Raw genomic sequence first — 17,016 nt, 5'->3', positions numbered from 1 at the left:
ACTGGTGGGAGAGGGGTACAGCGGCCCAGGAAATGGATAACCGTGGGGAGGAGGTGGTGTCATTTCAGAGCACAGCTGAACACATAGAGCTAACCCCCTTTCCTCCTCCATTTAGCAAACATTTGGTTGGCTGTTATACAGCTCCCAGCTCTGCTTCAGAAGGTCTTTGTTTATCTTTGCAAGGACAATTAAGTGACAGGAATGTGTAATATAGTGAAGTGTTGCCAAAACAAACAGCCCTCTTAAAACATGTAGAAGTGGCTATTCTTGCCTGTGTTTCTGCAACAGTCAGAAACCACTTGCTAATAGCTTAATTCCATTTCTCTGCAGACAGGCCGATCCTATTGCAGAAGAGGGAGTATGTGGTCTGCTGGGTAGAGAGAAGTCCTGGAAGCTTGAACGGGCCCACAGTTTCTAACATAGCTGAACAACTGACTCACCCTGGAACCTAGGGTTGCATCGCTAACCCCAGAGGGCTTGTTGTCCATCCAGCTGGAAAATTTGGTAGGATGGGAGACTGGACTGAAAATTATTTGTGGCACAGCTGCTCTGCTTGACCACAGGGTCCGGTCTGGGGCTGCTGGCCCTGCCTGGCTGAGTAACAGCCCTGCGGTGGCTGTGATTAGTATAGGTGAGGCTCACAAGACACGGTGAGAGTTCAGGCCCGTGAGAAGATCCTACAGAGGAGAGGGAAACCTCTCTGCAGAATCAGTAGATGAGTATTTGTACTCTGTGATCCCCTCCGGCCTCACTCAATAGTCATATTTCCCTATAAACTGGATCATAAATGGAACTCCACAGCATCTAGATCCCCAGCTCATTGGCATGTGGCGACCGTGCTTTGCAGGGGAGGTACCCTCCATGCCCTATGTGGTCCTTGCTCCAGACAGCCGCAACGTCTGCAGACTCTGAGGGTCAGGTCAGCTATGGTGAGACAGAAACGAGCTGGAAGGGAATGAAGAGTAAGCCCTTCCCTGGATCTCCAAAGGGGAGAGAGGCATATGCAACTTTAATGGAAAGATAACTGATTGAGAATTGATGAGTTAGGTTGAAAGAGAAAACAATGCCGAAGGAGAGAATATCCATCTCCTAGGAAAGGGACATTCAGTACCTTGGGTTTCTGATGGACATTAAGCATATCCCAGCAGAAGATAAGTGACTTCAGATCTGAGACCTGGAATGGTCAACATTTCAATCATGCAAGCCTGGCCTTTGAGGGTGATAAAATCTACAAAGCTCTAGATGGGTAATATGCAGTTTCTTACTAATCTTATATCCTGCATTCCTCTAAATGGATTCCCCTAAATAAAACCTACAAAAATCTAGATGGGTAATATGCAGTTTACCCTCAGGCACAAGGGAGTTTCCAAGCTGCGTGGGAAACTGCTAAATTGTGCCTGAATGGTCTCTGTTACGCCCACAGTGATAATAATTGGTTTGTGCTTAAGACACCTATTGGCCAGTCTAGTCCTAAAGAGGATGAAGGAGAATGGTTTTGGATAAATAACCATGGGGAGGGAAGCAGAAGTAACAAAAACAGTAACCATATGGCTGATTGCTGTACTAACATCACAAATCCACAGGCAGCCACTGACAGTGACGGCATTTATCTCTTCATCTGGCCACAGATGAAAACTGTCACCCCTGGAAGAGGGGCTGAAAGACAGTCTGAGTAGCCTTGTGAATCAAGAGGAAAACACTGACATCATTCTGGGTTGAATGTGATTAATGAGAATGGTAAGAGTTAAGAAATGAGAATAAGATAAATTCAGAGGAATCCAAGAGAATCAATGCTTAATAGTAGGATTTTGAGCCTAATTTACCTGAGTAGAGAGGCTGGGCTGACAGAGGACATCCCAAGACCCCTGTACTCAAATGACTGACCACCACCTTTCATTCTCATTCATTCAGCAAACATTCTTGATTGCCACTCACTGGCACAGTAACTGCCATAGGTACCATGCAAGATTCAAAGATGATAGACAACATGACAATGCATAATATGGAAGCACAGATCCAAAACACATATGACGAACAATAATATATACATGCCAAATCAGTAATTCAGTTATATGGGCATTGCAATTTAAAAAAAAAAAAGATAGAAACGTCATTTATTTAAATAAAATTGAATTGGAAAAGATAGAGCAGTATTCATCACAAAAAAAGTAACATAAATAAGTAGCCAGAAGGCTGATAATGCAAGATATGTTCTATATACAGGAAGATCCATTTAGGGGAACACAGGATATAAGATTAGTAAGAAACTCGGAATGATAGACTTCATTCTAAAGGCAATGGGAATATGTGGGTGTTTGGGTCATTCATTTGTTCATTCATTCAACAACCATTGCTGGAGAACCTTATGTATGCCAGGTCCTTCGGTGGCTTTGGAAATTTAAGAAAAACAAGAACTTGTCCCTCCCTTCAAAGCACATACACTGTAGTAGGAAAACATTCTGCAAAGAACTAACTGGCAGAAAGTGACACAGTAGCATAGTGAATACGGCCAGCTTTGATATCAGACAGGGCTGGGTTTAAACTACACATGTGCCACATACGAGCCACTGGACCCGGACAAATTACTTACAATTTTCATCTGTAAAATGAATCTAATGATGGCATCTGTTCCATAGGGTTGTCATGAGGCTTAAGAAAAGTAATGAATATAAAGCATTTAATAGAATTCTGAGCATACTGAAACACTCAATGAATGTTTACAATCAAAACAATCATTTTCAACTCTGTTACTAGTATCTACAGAAAAGAAGCAATCAGCGCCACTGGAGGGAGAAGAGATGTGTCCAATAGGAAAGCTCAGAAAACAATGGTATATCAGCTTTTGAGGGGACATGTTGAAATTCACCGAATATGGGGGTCGGAGCATTCCAGGTGACTTGCAGAAAGGCATGGAGACAGGCAACAGGACTTTGAAGGTCTTGTGAAAGAGTTCTAGGTGGCTGAGCATCAGGGCACAGAGGCGTGCAGGACAGTAGCTGGCACCGGGCTGGACAACTGTCTTGAGCCTGGTATGCCTGTGAATCAGAGAGCAACCTGTCAGCTTCAGGGCTCCTTACTCTGGCCAGAGTCTCAGAGCTTCGGCTGTTCCTTGTTGGTTTTCATCACTACCAGCTTGCCATTTGAGATCTGGTTTCCTCTATGACTAGCTGAACAGGGTAACAACATTGACCCAATTCTAGCCACTGATGAATGAGTTTGATGGGTAGTGGTCTGTGAGTGAGTCCCCAGTCTCTACACCTCTCCCTCTGCTTATAAGTACTATCCCCTGACTTCCACTCCTGATCCTTGTCATGCAGGTGCCATGCTGTTTCTTGTCTGGGTGATATTCCTTCCTTTCACCCACCTATTACCCGTCCAACTTTTAAGACTCAAACCAAAAATTACTTTCCATCCCTTGTTCTTGGATAGAACAATTCAGCACCAAAAAAAGGGGGGAGGGTCAGTTTCCCCAAGTTAATTTATAAATTTGATGCATTCTGATACAAATACCAAAAAATTTTTCCACAATGGAGCTACATAAGTTGATAGTAAAATTAGAAAAGCAAAATAAAAAAAGGTAAAAGAGGACTAAGATTAAAAGATGTTATAAAGCCTCTATAACTAAAACAGTAGGGTACTGCTGTGTGGACAGGCAAACAAGAATAGAATTAAAAAAAGAAAACGTAGATCCAAGTACCTATGGAAAATTAGTGTATGAAAGAGGTAGTATTTTAAATCACTAAAACAAAGATGAATGCTTTAATGAAGCTGCTGAGACAAACTGGATAGCCATTTGGAAAAGGGTAACACTAGACTCATATCTCATGTTGTAAATAAGAATAATCATCAATGAGCCAAGGACAAAAAAATGAAGAAAAAAAAGGTAACCACACAGATGGGAGAAGAATATGTGGGTAAATTCTCTATAACTTTGGTGTAAGGAAAGACTTTTGACTATGACTTAAAATCCAGAGGCAATAAAAGAAAACATTTGGGACTTCTGGGTGGCTCAGTGGTTGAGTGTCTACCTTCAGACCAGGGTGTGATCTTGGAATCCAGGATCGAGTCCCACATCGGGCTCCCTGCATGGGGTCTGCTTCTCGCTCTGCCTATGTCTCTGCCTCTCTCTGTGTGGGTCTTTCATGAATAAACAAATAAAATCTTTAAAAAAAAAGATTTAAAAATTCACACACACACAAAATGCTGCATGTCAAAAAAAAAAAAAAAACCCACTATAAACAAAGTGGACAAAGACAAACTGGAAGCTATTTGCAACATATATTATAGAAAAAAAGCAAATATCCCTAACACGCAGGGATGCCTGGGTGGCTGAGCGGTTGAGCATCTGCCTTTGGCTCAGGGTGTGATCCCTGGGTCCTAGGATCAAGTCCCACATCAGGCTCTCTGCATGAAGCCTGCTCCTCCCTCTGCCTACGTCTCTGCCTCTCTTTGTGTGTGTCTCTCATGAAGAAATAAATAAAATCTTAAAAAAAAATTCCTAACCCATAAAAAATTCATTTAAAAATCACAAAAGAGAGGGCAGCGTGGGTGGTTCAGCTGTTTAGTGCCATCTTCAGCCCAAGTCATGATCCTGGAGACCCGGGATAGAGTCCCACGTCAGGCTCCCTGAATGGAGCCTACTTCTCCCCCTGCCTGTGTCTCTGCCTCGCTGTCTCTCAGTGTCTCTCATGAATAAATAAATAAAATCTTAAAAAAAAAAACAAGCAAAAGACATAAACAGAATACACACATATACATATTTGAGACCACTTGAACATATGAAGACAAAACTTTAAACGACTCTGAGGTACTATTTTTCACCTATGTGATTGGCAAAAATTTTAAGTTTGACACTACATTTTGTGGGTAAGGCTTTGGGAAAACAGGAATCCTCCATACTTTGCTGGTGAGAATGAAAATTGGTACAATGGTTAGGAGGAGAATGTCACAGTATTTAACAAAACTAAATATATGTTTACCTTTTGACTCAGTAATCTCATATCCTCACTTTGAATTTACTTTGAAGATACACCTCCCGAAACATAGAAATATACATACAAAATGTTACTCAATGCAGCACTGTTTGTGATTATAAATATTGGAAGTGTAGCAAACTCATTAAATCACCTATGTTGTATTCAGTAATGGAGTACTACACGGCCACAAATATAATTAAGGGTGATATTTGTGAACCATATTTTTAAGTGAAAAAAGTAAATTACAAAAAGATATCTACATGGTGCCGCCTTTTCTATAAAACTAGAGAAAAGAAGATGCACATGTCTCTCCTTAAAAAACAAAGAGATATAAGAGATAAATGTGAAGAAGGTAGAAGAGGTACGGGAGTGACACTTCTCTGAGCATTTTTGTATAGTTTTGACTTTTGGAATTATGTTTATATACTCAAAACAATTATGCAATAATAACATTTTTATAAATGGGGAAAACAAAACCTAAAATGGAATGCAAACAAAAATAAACTAAACTGTATTTCAAATCAATGACATAATCTTACCAAAGAAGGGGAAACAACTAACCCAGTTAATTTTTGAACACTGTATCATATACTGTCAGACTAAATATAACAAGAACTATAAATAAATATGAACTCCCGGATAGCTGAATCTGCTACAGTTTGTCGCAGTTGTATGGGACAGTAAATATAAAACTGCTTTCAGTAGTCTTACAGGATTCAACAAGTAAATATATTGAGGTTAATGAGGCAAGATTTCTTATTTTCAGAGAAGGTTGTGTTGGATTAGAATTGGAGTTGTTAATATGGCCTAATGGTTTATTTTATAACATTACAGATATATATTTTACTTCTATATCTTTATAGGTATATAGGTATAAATGTTATGTGTACATCTATGCAGATATAGAATTATGTATGGTGGGATCCCTGGGTGGCACAGCGGTTTGGCGCCTGCCTTTGGCCCAGGGCGCGATCCTGGAGACCCGGGATCGAATCCCACATCGGGCTCCCGGTGCATGGGGCCTGCTTCTTCCTCCACCTGTGTCTCTGCCTCTCTCTCTCTCTCTGTGACTATCATAAATAAATAAAAATAAAAATAAATTAAAAAAAAGAATTAAAAAAAAAGAATTATGTATGGATGTGTGTATACATATATCTATTTATTATGTCCACTGAGAAGATCTAGAAGCAATGACATTCCAGTAGCAATGGACACTCCTATGGCCAGATTTAATTTCTGAATTTCAAACTATTCTCCACTAAAAGAAAACAGAGTTATTTGGAGACATGACTGATTTCACAGCTAGCATAGGAAAAGTTCAAGATGAATCTGGAATATCTTCTTGTACAACAAACTAAGGAAATTGTCCAAGAATAAGGGCATAGAAGGAAGTTTCAAGAGGTCCCTATGGCCAAATCCAGAATAATGGAAGAATTAAAATAAATGATACTTACAGATTATCTATTGAATAAAATAGGAATCCGTAGGTTCATACTGATATGAATAAATGAATGAATGAATAAGTGAGGGAGTAGAAAAAGCTATTCCCTATAATATACTGCCACAAAATAAATATAAAAGAAATGGGGGATCTCTGGGTGATGCAGCAGTTTAACACCTGCCTTCAGCCCAGGGTGTGATCCTGGAATCCCAGGATCGAGTACCGCATCAGGCTCCCTGCGTGGAGCCTGCTTCTCCCTCTGCCTGTGTCTCTGCCTCTCTCTCTCTCTGTGTGTCTCTCATGAATAAATAAATAAAATCTTTAAAATATATATATATATATAAAAGAAATGAAAGATCTTTAAAAATAATTTCACAGGGATCCCTGGGTGGCGCAGCGGTTTGGCGCCTGCCTTTGGCCCAGGGCGCGATCCTGGAGACCCAGGATCGAATCCCACGTCGGGCTTCCGGTGCATGGAGCCTGCTTCTCCCTCTGCCTGTGTCTCTGCCTCTCTCTCTCTCTGTGTGTGACTATCGTAGATAAAAAAAAAAAAAAAAAATCTTAAAAAAAAAAATCATTTCACAAATATCCTTGTAATAATCTATTCAGCAAGAACCATCAATAGAAGTTAAAACTAGTGGGTGAAAGTTTGATAAGAAATGGTATATCTACCTTGTCTCAAAATATCTTCTCACAAAATCCTTATTAATGACAAAAGGAAATGGTAGGTTTAAAGAAGCAAGCCAGGCAAACACCTTCTGAACCTTGTAATCCAATTGAATATTGCCAGTAATGGGACAAATTGATATCATATACCTAGTGATGTGATACACTTAGAAAGACACAGTGTGACATCTGTAGTGCTCCTGCCAAAAATGCGTAAGCTTACTGCCATTGTGAGCAAACATTACAGACACTGAAATCAGACTTTCCTCTCTGGTTCATATTTCTCTGCAAAGATTTCTATCATGCATTTATCCCATGCACTGCAAATATGGACTGATGGGTCCACTTCCTCCTGGACTTAGGTTCTTAGAATAAGGGACAAGGTTATTTATCTCTGTATCCTTCTAACTGTATTGCCTTCTTATGCATAACTCAATAATCGCATGTATTATGCTATAGTTCAAATACTTCTTTGCCTGGTTTTCTCCCTTGGTTTAGTAAGAAAATCCAACTGATAATGGATTAAATAAGAAAGGCACTTCATTACCTTATAGAGAATTACATCTAGATGCCCACAGTTCCAAAGTTGGATTAGCAGCTTCATGATTTTATGGGATTTCATGAGGATCTCTCTGATTCTCCTGGCCTTTCCTTCAATTTCAAGATGGTGACTACTGCTTTATATATCATGGTCTTGGGGAACAGGGTACCAAGAAGCAGGGAAGTAGGTGGTTGGCTCAGGCCTTTCATCAGGAGGAGACTTCTTCCCTAAATCCTCCGTAGATTTCCCTTGAAGTCTCATTCACAGGCTAATTCCCAGACAAATCACAAATCAGCCTCTCTGGCCAAACGCATTACTGTCTGAACAAAACCGGGGTTCTGGTAAGAAGGAAGAACACAGGGGATCTACCGAGTGGGCAGCATTAGTGCCTGCCATCCTCCACTAAACTGTAAATTCTCTGATGGCAGAAACCAATCCTTACTCATTTTTATTTATTTACGTTTTACCTCCAGGGTACAGCATAGCACCTGACAACAGATGCTCAATAAACATTTGTTGAATGAATAAAAATGACCAAGCATGGATAGTATAAGAAAATAACAAACATGGGGAAGTAACAAAGTTATGGAAATGTACAAATTCTTATAATCTTGGCCTCTGGCCTCTAACTCTCAATTCCCTTCACTGAATGTAACTCCGAGAAAGGAATGAGTCATAAAAGTGGGTTGTATCTCAGGGCGGTTGATCTAGCATGAGTAAGATGGAAAGTCGGAAGCTTATGGGCAGAGAGACTGGGATAGCTGTTGAGATGCTTTGAATTTAAAAATGGACAGCTGGGATTGTGCACGGGAAGCGTGCACAGCAAGGGCAAGCTCCACGTGCCCATGAAAGGCATGGTTGCCGGAGATTCTGCCATCACACCCAGAAGCTGCACAACCATCCCAAAGAGGCAAAGAAATGGACTCTTCGATATTTTAGGAGCAAAGAAACCTTTGCCCAAAGCATAGTGGTATCTCCTCACATTTCTTCAAAAAGAATTTGGCCACATGCCCATTCCTAAACCAGCCACTTGAAAGGGGACTGGAATTAGTGTGGCTGATTTAGGTTGACCGTTCAGGGTGGGATGGATGCCGGTGAGAAAGTGGCAAGGGGGCCAGACCTGTGTAGGGGTGATTGCCACAATGCAGATTAAGAAATTTCAAAAGCCTGAACTCTTTTTATTTATTGCGGGTAAAAATAGTTATGGAAGTAGGATGTAAGAGATATTTTAAAGAGAAAACAGTCACTCATTGAACATGGTTGGGGGGGTGCAGTGAGAGGAAGAAATCCAAGAGGTTCTGAAGTTGCCTTTCTCCTCAAAATTGATCTATGGCAACAGGGGATAGGGAACCACTTACTATTTCCAGAAACTTGGAACCTATTCCCAGACTTCAAGTTCAGTTGTGGTTAACAATGAACAAACAAACAAAACCCAAAGCAACTAGCAGGATGCGGGACTCAGAGCACTTTATCATGTGGCTAGCCAGGGCTAAGGTCAGCTAAGAACATCATATGCAACGAATTCTTCATGTGGCTCATGACCACCTTACCTCCCGGAAGGTTGAAAAGTGATAAGGAGACACGTGATTCTGCTGCAAATTTTGAAAAGCTGGGACAAATTAGGTAAGGACAACTCTGCAGAAAGTAGCAGCTTAGACTTTGGGAAGGCAAAGAGGAGGAGCTCAGCTCAGTCAGACAATGGGCTGTCACCATCAGGCGGGTGGATCCTGGGAGTTCAGAGAAAAGATAAGAGGTTGTGTACTCCCAAGAAGACGTTCTGACTACAATTCCATCTGGTGTGGATGGCACAGGACGTGGAGAGTGGGGGGCACAAGATGTTTCATGGTTTCCCAAGGTGCTTTCAGATGACCCTCAATTTTAAAAGACTCTCTGTTAAAAGATGGAAGGAGTTACCATCCCATAACAGGTAAAACCATGACCGTGGGGTCAGATAGAATAGAGGATAAATCCTGGCACTGACCCTTAGTAGCTGTGTGGCCTCAGAGAAGTTGTGCAACTGCTCTGTGCCTTCATTTCCTTATCCTTAAACTGGATGTAAGAAGTCCTTCCCAACTGGGTTGTTTAGGATAAAGATGCTAATGTATGTAGAGCACGTTTTCATGACGCCTGGCACAATGTCACTGATAGCTGTGCAAATATGTTCTACAAGTATATTGGAGAATCCACGATACAGATTGTAGAGACCACAACAAGAAAAAAATATTATTTTCATCTTTTAAATACTTTTTAATAAAAAGGGAAGAATTAGGAAAAAAATCAGAATCAGTTTCCACAGTTCTATTTTCTAGAGGAGTCTCTTCAGCACGCTTAGAGAATTCAATCAGTAGAGAAAAATGCAAAAAGAAAAACGGGAAACCCCCTGCCCCTGTTAACAAGCTTGCTGAGCTCCCCTCGCCAAATGTAACCACCGCTAACAGTTTATGATTACTTCCAGACACCATTCAAAAACAAGTTTTACTTTTATTTTCTTATTTTTGTTTTAAAGATTCTGTTTATTCATTCATCAGAGACGCAAAGAGGGAGAGGCAGAGACACAGGCAGAGGGAGAAGCAGGTTCCCTGCAGGGAACCGGATGTGAGACTGGATCCCAGGGCCCTGGGATCATGACCTGAGCCTAAGGCAGACGCTCAACCGCCACCCAGGTGCCCCAACAAGTTTTACTTTTAATTAAATGCTAAATTAGATGCAAAAAAAACAAAATATAGAAGTTAGTCAAATACAGTGAGTGGTACAATATAAATCAGCAGCAGAAGCACAAGAGCACACACACCCAGTTCTCCTCCTCTTCCTCCCCCCTCCCCCACCCCCTCCCTCTACCCATCTCCTCTTTCTTCCCTTCTCCCCATCTCTTCCTGTCCTTCCTTTTCTTTTCTCTATGCCAAATTGGGAGACTGGCACTCACTGGCCTGAGAGAACTAAAGATCCAGCCAAGAGAGGAGCCTGCCCTGTGCCTGGCAGGGCTAAGCAAGGTCAGCAGGTGCACCTCAGTGATTTATCTCTGGGAACCAGGAGGGCCCAGGGAAGAAATGAGGGAAATGCTGCTCCTTGCATTTAAGGTACTTTGGCGACAGGAGAACTGGATCCCGAATCTCAGAAAGTACATCAACGTGGATGCCCCCAACAGACTAGTAGCAAGCACCTTCTAGAATGGGTTAGTAAAGAAGCTATGGGAAAGGAGATTCTTAAAGGCCAAACTGAACCTGCCTCCTCTTTTCTGACAGGTTTACTAGACCTAGAATCTACAAGGAATGCTGTAGACACAGTGGGTCTGGGTGTTGTGGGGCAGTTGACAAAGTTGTTGGTGATATCCCTATGGGGAAGTAGAGAATGTGACCTGGGGACAGACGTGCCTGTGGCTTCCTAGTTAGTGGGGCCACCAGAGGTAAAGGCTGTTGAGGAGGGGACTTGATAGGTGGTGTCCAGGAAACTTCATCCACATCCTCCTCCTCAGCAAGGCCGTGCTTGGCAGGAGAACTTAGCCTTATCTGATATCCTTTTTCTTTTTTAAAAGAGAACATGCTTTGGGGCACCTGGGTGGCCCAGTTGGTTAAGCATCTGCCTTTGGCTCAGGTCACAATCTCAGGGTCCTGGGATCGAGTCCCTCATCAGGCTCCCTGCTCAGCGGGGAGCCTGCTTCTCCCTCTGCCTCTCCCCTCCCCCAGCTCGTTCTCTCTCTCTCTCTCTCTCTAACAAATAAATACATTTAAAAATAAATAAATAAAGGAGAATGTGCTTTTTTTTTTTTAAGGTTTTATTTATTTATTCATGAGAGACACACAGAAAGAGAAAGACAGAGACACAGGCAGAGGGAGAAGCAGGCTCCATGCAGGGAGCACGACGTGGAACTTGATCCCGGGTCTCCAAGATCACATCCTGGGCTGAAGGTGGCCACTGAGCTGAGCCACCTGGGCTGCCCGAGAATGTGCTTTAATGTTATATGTGTAAATCAAAATCGTTTTATTTTAAATATTTTAATATAATTTTCCAATAAAATTTAGTTACTAAAACCACATACATTTATTTATTTATTAAAGATTTTATTTATTTATTCATGAGAGACACAGAGAGAGAGAGAGAGAGATTGGCAGAGACACAGGCAGAGGGAGAAGCAGGCTCCATGCAGGGAGCCCGACGTGGGACTCGATCCCGGGTCCCCAGGATCATGCCCTGGGCTGAAGGTGGCCCTAAACCGCTGAGCCACCCGGGCTGCCCAAATCACATACATTTAATAAGAAAATATCCTTTTGATGCTTCCCCACCTTTGGGAAGGGAAATTTCCATCATCTAAGTTCTTTGTGCTGAACTGATTGCAAAAATTGCTAGAATTATTCCCCCGTTCCTATATATCCATAGATATATAGGACCAAGACCTTGTGGCATCTTCCATCAAGAGATGTCCCTGTTAAAAAAAAAAAGAGAGAGAGAGAGATGTCCCTGTTCCTCGAACAGAGGGGTCTAGCCACTTGCTGTGGCTAATCAAACGGGGGCGTGGTGCTATAACTGATCTCAACCCAAGTCTTGAGTAGCTGAGCGTGTGTTTTCACTTTCTCTCTGCCACCTTGATACCACCAAGCCCAGGCTCGCCTGCAGTGTGAGAAGAAACACTCACGTCGACACCCAGCTGACAGCTAGCACACTGCCGGCATGTGAGCAGGGCCAGCCAGCCCCAGCCAGCCCCAAATCTGCCACCTGGCCACTGACAAGTGAACAAGCCCAGTCGAGATCGGACAGGCCTGGCCCCGATCGGCAGAACTTTCCAGCCTATCTGTTGACTCGTGAGCAATAATAAAGGCTTATTATCTTAAGTCACTGTGTTTGGGGTTGGTTTGCTACACAGCAAGAGCCAATTGTTACAGGCCGCACGCACCTCCTGCCCTATCTGTCTTGCTACGCCGGCACTCACACTCTTTGCCTCAGCTATGTTCTGAACAAACCGTCCTGTTTGTTCCTCAGCCTCACAGATGAAAAACCTCTGCCTGGCTTGCCCACCTGCTCCCTCCCCCATCCTTCATCTGGCTGATTCCTCTCCTCCCTGGAGCCTCATCTCAGGCATCACCTTTGCAGCATTCCCAGGGCCCCCCTTCCTCCAGCCTCTCCCCACCTCCTGCCTCTCCTGCGTGTTGCTGGTCCTCATTGCGCCTCCGTCACAGCCTCTACCCTAGGTTACAGCATCTGTGAATTCAGCTCTCCCTTCTTGCTTCACTAGGAATTCTTTGAAGGTAGAAATCTTGTCCGCGGTCTGTTACTTCAACAACTACTTCAATTCCTTACATGCGGTCAGGACTCTCAAAGTGTTTGTGCCATGGTGTGGTTAAGTGTGCTAACGAGCTAACGAACAAGCCCAAAACAAGAGAGTGTATTTAGTCTTGAAAAGAGAAGATACAAAGGGCATTAATGATGCAAAGTTAATATATCTACCATGAGCTTGGGGATAGGTACAGGTCACCAAGTAGGTCTTCAATGGTCCAGCGCAACCAGTTGATACCTTTCAGCTCCTTTAGCCACCCACTCCTCGCAGGCAACAGGTGCTCTTCAAAGCCGAGGTCACCACTGATGAAAATGCTTGTCTCTGTGAGGAGTCCCTGAAAATATCCTATGAAATCTGTCTTTTAGCTGGGGCCCAAGATCACGCATCACAATGCCTGGGAAACCTGTGGAAGCTTCCATCCACAACTGGGCTGCTGTTTCCATCACGTTGAGGAAAGGCAATCCTACACACAATATGACAAGAGCACCCACAGCATTTATTGGTCACCTCAAGGAAAAGACTCCAAAGCAACAAGATAACTTTCTTCAAAGAATTTTTTCAGACTCGTCATATGGAAGAGAAACCCTCTGTTAAGAATCCTAAAAAAGCCAAGCGAGGACCAGTGGAGGTTGAAGTCAGATATGTGTCTGAGGGGGTCTCCTAATAATTAGATTTGTTTTAAAATGGAGTGAACAACTCATAAGAAATAGTGCCCCTTTTTTTTTGTCCTTGGAGATGTCCAAAGAGAAACTGGCTGACAACAAGGAAGTTTCATGCTCTAGAGTCCCCTGTGCGTGGCTATTCAGCAAAAGATAGCTCCATTTGAGAATTACCATGTGCCCGCTTCCCAGGAACTATCTGCACTGATGACAAGTATCTGTCGAAGTGCCGTAAACATGTGTGATGATGCCTGCTTAACTCCAAGACTCCTTTCATGCAAACGGCATTACAGCCTCAATCATATTTGCAGAGAACACCATCCTCCAGCTGGACTAAACAGACCAGAGGTGGACACTTGACACAAGCCTGAATGCCAAAGACGGAAATTTGGGGATCGTGTGGACACAGAGAGCTGCTCTGCTGAGACACACACAAATAAATGCTGAGCGAGCAAATACTATGTGCCAGGCACTGTTCTAGGCATCGGTGAGCCTGCAGGAAACAAACCAGATAAAAATCCCTGTTTTACGAAACTCACATTTAGTACAGGGCCAGGAAACAAAGATAAGAGGCAGAGAGACAGCAAAAGAACAAGGCCTCAGTTTCCTGGCAGGCCCCTGAGAATTGCCTGTGGGTTCTGTGAGAAACCCCAATGGTTCTCCAATAAACTCCCTGCTTGCTTATGCCCACCGGAGTTGGTTTCTGCTGTTTGCAACCCCAAGGGGCTTAATTAACTAAGATTCCACGTGAAATGCATTTGGCTTCACCCCCATCCTCTTCACAACCACTTTGGGGCAGGTGGAGCAGGGCATCTTTTTAAGATCGATAGGTCAGAAGCCAGTGGAAGAGAACGAGAGAACGAGAAACCTTTCATTGCCATCCTTCTACCGATCAGTTCTCGAATTTTGGGGCCCTGGCTTTCTACTTTCCATAATAAGGAAGACGGAGAGAAGCTGCTTCCCCAGATATTCAGGATGGCAGAGCAAAGGTTACATGATAGGCAGAGTTTCATGCTCTCTACCGCGTCCAGGTATTATTATTATTTAATATTTCTACAAAACTGTGTGATAAGCAAGGAAGTACATTCTCCACCCAGGCTTACAATAATAAATAAAATCATTCCAAAACAAGGGGAAAAAAAGTTCTTTCCCCAAGAGCTTAGAGGGGAGAGGCACGTCGAACAATACAGGACAGCGATGTGGCCTGAGATGTGTTCAGGAAGTTTTAAATAGACCGTGTCGCAGTGTGGTCAGGTTTCCAGGGGCTTTTTGAGAGAGCAAAGGGAGAGCTATTTGGATGGCCTGGGGCCAGCGTGCTTATGGGGGGAGGGGTCCAGGTCCTAGGACAGTGCACCCCTCCTCCAAGGAGCCGCTGGTCCTCAGGCTTTAAGTTTTGGAATCTTCAACTTATTAAGAAAGAGGGTAAGAGATTACAACAAAACAAAACAAAAACAAAGAAAAAAACAAAAAACCCAACCAACCAAACAAACAAAACCAAACAAAAGCGCCTTGGCCATTTCACCAAATCTGCTTTTATTTTAATGACTCTGAGATGCAGATCTTCTTTCAATATTCTGCTTGCTGATTAATTTCCTGTTGACTCTGAAGGTAACTAAAAACCTCTTGGATGAAGCAGAAATAGCCCTAATGCAAGTGATTCTTAGTAATGGGATTGAGTCACTTGGGACAGCCTTCAGGGGCTTCCTCTAAGCTCCTCGTGAGTGGGCGCTTTTTGGCACTTGATAATGTAAAATGTGTCCTCTCATAAACATGTTCAACATAAAGTCATTCTCCTCCCTCTTCCAGTGTCCTGGGAAGGTCCACCTCTGTTCACTTCTAGAGGCACAGCACTAGCCAAAGTTGTGAAATCGGCTCTGCCTGCCGTCCTCCTTCTGCCCAGATCCCTTTCTTTGACCTTTCCCAGCAGCTTTTGACACTTACCTCTCTCTCCATGTTCAGGTTCGTCATTTTGATGTATTCACTCAGTTATTACAACCTGCAGAAAGAAAACACTTTTATATTAGTCATGTACACTTGAGTATGAACTTACATCAGATTACTTCTCCTAGGGGCACTCACCTATAAACCCTTGCATTTGAAGGGCAGGGAAGTTTAAGGGGAAAAAAACAGGGCGATGGTTGTTCAAAGACTCCAAAATCCCCTTCAGCTGAGTTTCTTGGGCCAGGCACTTCACTTCTTAGCCTTGATTTATTTTCTTAATTCTATAACATCAGAGGTTTAACTGGATCATTTCTAATAGCAGGGGGGATATTTGAGGAGAGCTGGAGCCTCCCCAGGTCTCGGAGCCAATCACATTGTGTTCAGCCTCTTTCATCTAAATGCCAAGGGATCCAAGGGCACCTTCCAGCAACTGAGATCCAATGTCTGAAGATTTTCTGTCTGGGAAAGTTCCTGCCAGGATTTTATGCAAGGAAAGCCACATTTATTATTCTGGGTATTTATTCACACCTAAAGTTCCTAATACTAACTTCCTAAGACTACTTAATACTGCATGATCACCACGAAATAAGTTTAAAACTAAGAAATGTAGGAACACACCAGCCCTAAGCTCTCCGTGGAACTGCCAGCCGCCTCTTGTCCCCACGTGTGCGCTTCCCACGTGGCTCCCCAGACAGCACAGTGGTTTCCAACCTTGGCTGCACATAAATCCCCTGAGGAGCTTTTAAAAGTGTGGTGCCCAGGTCACCTCCGGGACCAGCTACGTCAGCCTTTCTCTCTGCAGTGGGACCAGACCACAGTATCTGAAAAGCCTTTGGAATTCCAGCTTTCCTCAGCATTGGGGGGCTCCTTTCAGGATGTACGCAGGACCCAAGGATCCTCGGAGGGGAGCGCATCTCCCAACCCGTCGCTGGCTGGAGGAGTTACTCTACCTCACTTTTCTTCTTCTTCTCAAAATCTCTGTAGGTTGAGGAGTCTCCATTGCATTACTTCATTTCACTCGGAAAATCATACTTTGTATGTACCTTCTTCTATTCAGCCTCATTTAACCTTGAATACCCCACAGGTCAGCCTCTTGGGCATCCAGTCGCTCAGACTCTGGGGTCTTCTTGTCCTTTAATATGCTCAGTTAGGGCCACCTGGGTGGCTCAGGGGGGTTGAATGTCTGCCTTTGGCTCAGGGTGTGATCCCAGGGTCCTGGGATCGAGTCTCGAGCGGGCTCTCAGTGGGGAGCCTGCTTCTCCCTCAGCCTGTGTCTCTGCCTCTCTCTGTCTCTCATGAATAAATAATTAAAATACTTTTAAAAAATGCCCAATTAAATTTAAGTGCTCGCCCAATGTATCTAAGGATTCCTAGGGATCTGCATTTCCATTGACACCTCTTCTTGCCCTTCTGTCTACTCTCTGTATTATCTCCTACCACCATCATCCATCTTTCCCATTTTTCTCCATGGTCAACACCCTTCCCATTCCTTCATTCTCTCAAAGCACCATTCACAAAGGACT

General features: G+C 43.3%; 1 long non-coding RNA gene across 2 annotated transcripts in view; it reads right to left on the bottom strand.

The window, feature by feature from the left end:
- Positions 1 to 2,637: 2,637 nt before the first annotated feature.
- The window catches only part of LOC140598687 (uncharacterized), a 48,855-nt gene continuing 34,476 nt past the window's right edge, over positions 2,638 to 17,016 (bottom strand). Inside the window, exons 1-3 of one of the 2 annotated variants that reach the window (XR_012001280.1) lie at positions 15,632 to 15,792; positions 15,494 to 15,548; positions 2,638 to 3,035 (exon numbers count right to left, since the gene is read on the bottom strand). This is a non-coding gene — a long non-coding RNA (uncharacterized lncRNA). Of the gene's footprint in view, positions 3,036 to 15,493; positions 15,549 to 15,631; positions 15,793 to 17,016 lie in introns of those variants that run through there. The other variant, XR_012001279.1, reaches the window with a different exon arrangement.

The sequence above is a fragment of the Vulpes vulpes genome, chromosome 4 (assembly GCF_048418805.1).
Source record: "Vulpes vulpes isolate BD-2025 chromosome 4, VulVul3, whole genome shotgun sequence".
Lineage (NCBI taxonomy): Eukaryota > Metazoa > Chordata > Mammalia > Carnivora > Canidae > Vulpes > Vulpes vulpes.
This window is presented reverse-complemented; position numbering and strand designations above follow the sequence as displayed.